Source organism: Globicephala melas, chromosome 1 (assembly GCF_963455315.2).
Source record: "Globicephala melas chromosome 1, mGloMel1.2, whole genome shotgun sequence".
In the NCBI taxonomy this organism is placed as follows: domain Eukaryota; kingdom Metazoa; phylum Chordata; class Mammalia; order Artiodactyla; family Delphinidae; genus Globicephala; species Globicephala melas.
The window spans coordinates 89,653,920-89,660,923 of NC_083314.1; the positions used below are offsets into that span (position 1 = coordinate 89,653,920).

Here is a 7,004-nt window from a genome sequence, read left to right on the forward strand (position 1 = left end):
CATCTTTTAAACTTTTTTTTGTTTTTTTGTTTTTTTGGGGTTTTTTTGGCGGTACGCGGGCCTCTCACTGTTGTGACCTCTCCCGTTGCGGAGCACAGGCTCCGGACGCGCAGGCTCAGCAGCCATGGCTCACGGGCCCAGCCGCTCCGCGGCATGTGGGATCTTCCCGGACCGGGGCACGAACCCGTGTCCTCTGCATCGGCAGGCGGACTCTCAAGCACTGCGCCACCAGGGAAGCCCTCTTTTAAACTTTTGATAATGACACTAACCTCTGCAATTTCTTCTGGCCTATGTTTCTGATTACTATTTTGGTCAGTGCAGAAAGTAGGGAGTTGGTCAATTTCAGAGGTTTCCCACTTGGCCATTGCTAGTATAATGATCCCTACTTCATAGGTCAGGGAACAAATGTGAGAGTTCAGCCAGCTGCTAAGTATAGCTATCCCAATTACACTCTTGGAGACCAGGGATATAACCATAGAATGGGTCTGCTGACCCAGTGGAAACATTTTGAGATGGACTAGGGCCAGGATTCTGTTTATTACCTGGCTTCCATGAGAGCTCTCTAACTTTGGGACTACAGTGGCATTTCATGTCCCATGGGTCAGTGTTAGAACCCATATAGGACAGATCTTGAAAAGTCAGGGTCTTCACTTTTCCCTAGTGTATATATACTCTAGCAAAAGGCCACATGTCCCCATGGGGAAGAATCAGAGAAATATTTACCCCATGCACTTGCAGTGGCGTTGCATGGTTCTTACTCAAGGAGACCCAGTCTTATCTTCAATCAGTTGGCTCTGTGTCTGTGTCCTGCCTTAGATCAAGAAAGTAAATAGGGACCATGATTTTCCATTTTGATGGCTTAATGACAGCTTTCTGCTCACCAGCTCTTGAACATTTTTTATACACAAGTTAAGAAATGCTCCAGAAGACTTAGGAGCACTATGATATATTAGCCACTGCCCGCTGGTACGCTGAAACCAGTTCATATCAGTTCACAGAAACCAATTGTGCATATCTCTTCTCAACTCCATGTTCAATGAAGTCAGATTGGTAGCTTGAAAATGGCCACGATGGGAGTATTTCCCCCATGGAAATTGGCAAATGCTACAAGTAAGGTTTTTGTTTTTCTTCAGAGAGTTGGTTGTTAAACATTTACCAGCATATCACCACCCTTGCCATAGATCCCTAATGTTCAAAGCACCTTGATTTCTACTCTGACCTTGCTGCCCAATACAATAATTATGTCCACCATGCCTCTGATGGTTAAGAGCAGCCACCTAACTTTCACCATTCCTGTATCCTATCAAATCCATTGATACTAGGAATCCAGTTCTTTGGCAGCATCTCTCACCAGCAATTTTAGTTTACAGAGGAAAACCACTGCTAAGCTCCCCAAAGATGCTAGTGTCTCTCTCATCCAAGCATTCCTTAGCACCTTAGTGAAGGGGCTGTCCTCTAGGCCATCCTGGAGGACATGGTCAGGTGGTAGCTCCTCGGGTCTTTTAAAGACATCTCTTCTAACATTCCTGCTTTCTTGATCTCTTGTGATCCTTTCTTTTCAATACCACACCAAGGGAGTTCCAAAATCTTCACCTAATTTACTGTAGGCCATTATCATGTCCAAGTTAAGGAGTCATCCCAAGAGATTGTGAGAATAGGCTCTAGGTGACCTCTTTAGAATATAGGTGAGATCTTCCAAGTCAAAAAATATTTCCTATATAGTCTTCTATTTACTCCCCTCCCACAAAGATTTATTTCTATACATGTTACTCTGGTACGTATTATCAAGGTTCTATAATTCCTTCAGCATGTAACCTGTTTCCTCCCAGATCAGAGACTGTACTTCACTCCTCAAGCTGTGCTGAGATCTGATCCTGGTTATCTTCTTGAAGGCATTGAGGGGTAGCAGAAGATTTTGAAGAAAACAGTCATCATTTTGTAAAAGAAGTACCTGCCTCCAGTGAAGTCATTACAAGATCTCCAGGCAAGAAGGGGCTGTTCTCCCCGGCAAGGGAGGAGGAACTAGTTTTGACAACTTGCAGGGTTCAGAGGAATCTGAGGGTTCAAGATTCTCAGACCTGTCCACTCAAACATCCCCAATCCAGGTTTCACAATCCCTCTCTTTTCCTACCTGAGCCCTGACTCTAATGTAGGACAGTAGAAGTTGGGCATTTATTATTGAAAGTTATAACAAGGTTTCCAGTGCAGTTAACAAAAGTCACCTCACTCCATATAATTATCAACGCTCCTACACTTTGCCAGTACCACAGCCCTCACATATTTCAATACCTCATCCTGCACTTCACCTCAATTAACATGAAGTATAAGTTTTGTATTTTTTTTTTTTTTTTTTTTTTTTTTTTTTTTGCGGTACTCGGGCCTCTCACTGTCGCGGCCTCTCCCGCTGCAGAGCACAGGCTCTGGACGCGCAGGCCCAGCGGCCACGGCTCACGGGCTCAGCCGCTCCGCGGCACGCGGGATCCTCCCAGACCGGGGCACGAACCTGCGTCCCCTGCATCGGCAGGTGGACCCCCAACCACTGCGCCACCAGGGAAGCCCAAGTTTTGTATTTTTATGCCATTGTACGCCACAGGTTATCACTACCCTCACCACTATTAACAATGGGGTCTTTATTGCCATCAGACTCTGAGGAATCCACCTCCAAAATCCCATCCTGAAGGTCTAATTTCTAGAGGTAAATTTCTACTCCTGATACCAACAGTCTTAGCCTGCGTTAAGAAAACAGAAACTGAAAGTAGAAAGTAAAGATTGATGAAAAGTTTTATGTACTATTACTTTTTTAGGAAGTTCAATTCCAGGGAGCAAGAATGAGATCAAGAAGGGTGAAGCAGGGAAGAGGAGAGTTACTATGAGGATATGTTATCAACTGGCTGCTACCAAGTGTGGCGAATTGACTTCACAGAATAGTCCTCTGAGAAGCCATGTAAGTGACGTCTTAACAACATTCATCCGGAGAGAACTGGGGAAGAATTTACCTACGGACTCCATCTCCTAGTGGTCAAGGTTTTACCCCCTGGGGCCCTAACTCCCCTGCATTTCTGGGTTGCATCTGTGTGTGTGCCAAGCAGGGTCCTGAGATGTTCCACTCTACAATGTCAACAGGACAGCCCTAAGGTGGGTGGCAAGAGCTGTGCAGCAGGGACATGAGGCAGGGCACTATCAGGTTGTGCCTATGTGAAGTCAGGTAGAGTCACGTAAACTTGGAAGCTTCAGTGGTACATGAGACAAGGGACAAGTGAGGCGAAGGTGATCTGAATTGGTGTGTAAGGGGGTCTGATACAATAGGTAGACTGGACTGTAAGCTCCTTAAGGGCAGAGATCATGTCTTATTCATGTTAAAATCCCTAACAGGATTCCTGACACATAGTTTTATTAATCAATAAATATCTGTTAATATCAGTTAAGTGAGTGACATTATAGTCTCCATTATTGAGATACAATTGACGTACATCACTGTGTAACTTTAAAGTGTACAGCATAATGGTTTGACTTACACATACTGTGAAATGATTACTGCAGTGAGTTTAGTTAGCATTCATCATCTCATATAGATACCGTAAAAAGAGAAAGCAAGAAAGAGAAAAAAACATTTTGTGATGAGAATTTTCTCCATTTTACAGATGCAGAAAACTAGGCTCAGATGGGGCCACCAACTTTTCCAAATTGAAAATATTTGGTAAATAGAGGAGCAGAGGCATGAACTCCGGATTTCCTCTTAGCCACGCTGAAGTTAATCAACTCTCAATCAGCCCCTCAATGGTTATTCCTTGGGAGAATTAAAATTTCATTTGGCTTTCCCAAGTCAGCTCCTTCCAGAACTCAAATAAGCATTGGAAGGTAAATTGGCAACCAGCCATTATGACACATGATGTTTTCCAAAACACAAGACTCTCCCAGTCAAAGGGCCTGAGAGCAAACATAATGCACTTTAGTTCAGTCCCTACAAACCAAGAAAGACCTGGGCTGACTGCGTTTATGTGGCCTCCAAACAAGGGGTTGTTCCTGCAGGGCTGACTTCGTGCCCCTCGCTGCCCTTCAGATGCCCACCTGACCGCATTTTCCTCTCTTTGTGGTGGCGGAACCACAGGCTACTCTCTCTTTTCAATGGCCTCATGAGCATGGATGGACTTCAACATTTCCCAAGACCTGGCAGGGGAGAGGCAGCACCTGCTTCTTAATAAACTCAAACTGTCATTGGAGACGAAAGATGAGTCCGCAAAAGCTTGGAGCATCCCAACTTCCCAGGTGCCAAGTGCAGGGAGGGAAGAGGGCAGGAATCAGGAGGGAAGTACTCTCCAGGACAGGTTCCTGTGGACCCAGCAGGAGAGTCAGCTGCCTCTTCCTTCCTCCCTCCTCCTTCCCCTAAATGCTCCCTCAGTGACATTACCGTGTCTACAATAGAGCGAGACTCTTTAGCCATCTTTTTTCCCAGCAAGACAATGTGGTGTGTGGTCTGGGGTGCAATACATTGCTCTTTGCAGCAAGTGGTAGGTGAACAGTATTTTCCAAGTCGGATGTGACAGTACCATAAGTAGAAACAGCTTTCCCAGAGCCCCCAAACACTTTGTCCTCCTGAACTGGGAGGATCAGCATCCTCCCATATAGATGTCCAGCAGATTCCATTTTACCTGCTTACTGGACCTCACCATGCATACCTGAAGCTCAGTAAAATGATGGGCTTTCATTTTTGTAACTACCATGCTGGTCACAGGTTAAGTGTTTAGGAATCTGTACATGTAACTATTTAAATGCTCAGGATACTAAGCTCTCTCTATGCCTTTTTCCTCCCTCAACCCCAAAAGCCCTTACACCAAGCAGCTGGTACGAATAACTGTTGTTTTCAGAGTTTTGAAGGGATAGGGCACTCTGCTAAGCATTTTACAGATAACATTTCATTTCAGCTTCACAATAATCCTATTTGGTAAATTGTTTTTGTCAGTCATAAGAAGGAGATGTTTGAAGCCCAGAGAGCTGAGTGATTTACACCATGTCATTCAGTCAGAAAGTGGCAAACTCAAGCTTCGATTCACGTCTGCAGATTCTATATCTTATTCTCTTCCCACAACCACAACTCTACCTTTTAGGCAAATTAATAAATGAATAAACGCTAACTGAACACCAAATATGTACCAAGCTCTGAGCTAGGAAGTGTCACATAGTATTCTCATCTGCCTGACAACAATCTTGTTTTACGAGGGAGGAAAATGAAATCCTGGTTTGTTAGCAATGGACAGAACTGAGATTTGGATCCTGTTTGACTAAAAGATCTTTCTTTTTCTTCCCTTTTTTCTGTTTCTTTTTTCCCTCCCTTCCTCCCTCCCTGCCTCCCTCTCTCCCTTCCTTCCTTTCCTCATTCCTCAATTAATCTTGTATCAATTTGGCTAAGATTAGAATCTTATCTTAGTATTATTAAGAGATAACTTATGCATTGTGCCTAGCACAGTATTTGGCACAGGGAGGCGCTTTAATGTTACTTCCCACCCCACCCCACCTTCACATCACCTAGAGAAGTTTTATCACTACTTTCTCTCTGGTCCCCCGCGAGTAGAAAAGCGACAGCTCTTTTCTAGCTATACAAAGGACAGAGAGCTGTCTCCCCAACTTGGCTGGTATTTCCTCTGCCTGGAGAGCTAGGCCTTGCAGATGGTATAGCTGGGCCCTTTCAGGGACACTTAGAAGAGCTGAGGCATCCTGTCAGTACCGGACTCCTTTCTGCTACTTTCTGAATAATTAATGAAAAGGGAAACTTTGCAGGATCTCCATACACAGGCTTTGTTTTCCCTTCTTTCTTGTTTTGCAAAGAAAGGCCCCTGCTCAGCTTTTAAGCCCATGGAAAACTTAACAAACACTTGCTGCAAACCACCTTGCTTTTTACCCACATTAAATAGCCTCCCCCACTCTGGAGATTTGTGTTACAATCCCTGCAAACGAACATCAGACGAGGCAGGATATTGCGTCTCATTAAGTTTCTTTGCTGTGTCAGTCCTCTTTCCCAGAGGGGGATGTAATACTCTCTTCATAATACGCAGCCCCTCTCACAAGTTGGTAGCTTTCTTCTCTCAACTTATATTCTTGGCTAAGAATGTGTTCACAGGGATTTCAAAAAAGCCTAACCAAATACCTGTTTACTGACTTTCTCAGAGCATTTCTGAGATGCACCAAGATGTGTCTGCTTCCTCTTGCTAATGATGTTCAGGCTGAGCACCTTCCCCAGTGCTTGGCAGTGGTGGGGGCAGTGGGGGAGTGCAGCTCTGCCCTACTTCATTTGCCCCGGCCTGACCCTCACTCTCTGGTCTGTGTCCTGTCCCCATCAGAGCTGGTGGTGTCCACCCAGTCTTTGGCCCAGATGCCTCCTCTGAATCTGCTCCCCAGATCAAGACCCAACGTGGGAGATAGCCTCATCCACCAGAGGGCAGACAACAGAAGCAAGAAGAACTACAATCCTGCAGCCTATGGAACGAAAACAACATTCACAGAAAGATAGACAAGATGAAAAGGCAAAGGGCTATGTACCAGATGAAGGAACAAGATAAAACCCCAGAAAAACAACTAAATCAAGTGGAGATAGGCAACCTTCCAGAAAATGAATTCAGAATAATGATAGTGAAGATGATCCAGGACCTCAGAAAAAGCATGGAGGCAAAGATCGAGAAGATGCAAAAAATGTTTAACAAAGATCTAGAAGAATTAAAGAACAAACAAACAGAGATGAACAATACAATAACTGAAATGAAAAATACACTAGAAGGAATCAATAGCAGAATAACTGAGGCAGAAGAATGGATGAGTGACCTGGAAGACAGAATGGTGGAATGCACTGCTGTGGAATAGAATAAAGAAAAAAGAATGAAAAGAAATGAAGACAGCTTAAGAGACCTCTGGGACAACATTAAATGCAACAACATTCACATTATAGGGGTCCCAGAAGGAGAAGAGAGAAAGGACCTGAGAAAATATTTGAAGAGATTATAGTAGAAAACTAC

General features: G+C 44.3%; 1 long non-coding RNA gene across 1 annotated transcript; it reads left to right on the plus strand.

The window, feature by feature from the left end:
- The first annotated feature begins 1,873 nt into the window (after positions 1-1,873).
- On the plus strand, positions 1,874-6,428 carry LOC138842757 (uncharacterized). The gene is made up of 4 exons (XR_011377585.1): positions 1,874-1,984; positions 2,805-2,944; positions 3,642-3,858; positions 6,336-6,428. It is a non-coding gene; the product is annotated as an uncharacterized lncRNA (long non-coding RNA).
- Positions 6,429-7,004: the final 576 nt, after the last annotated feature.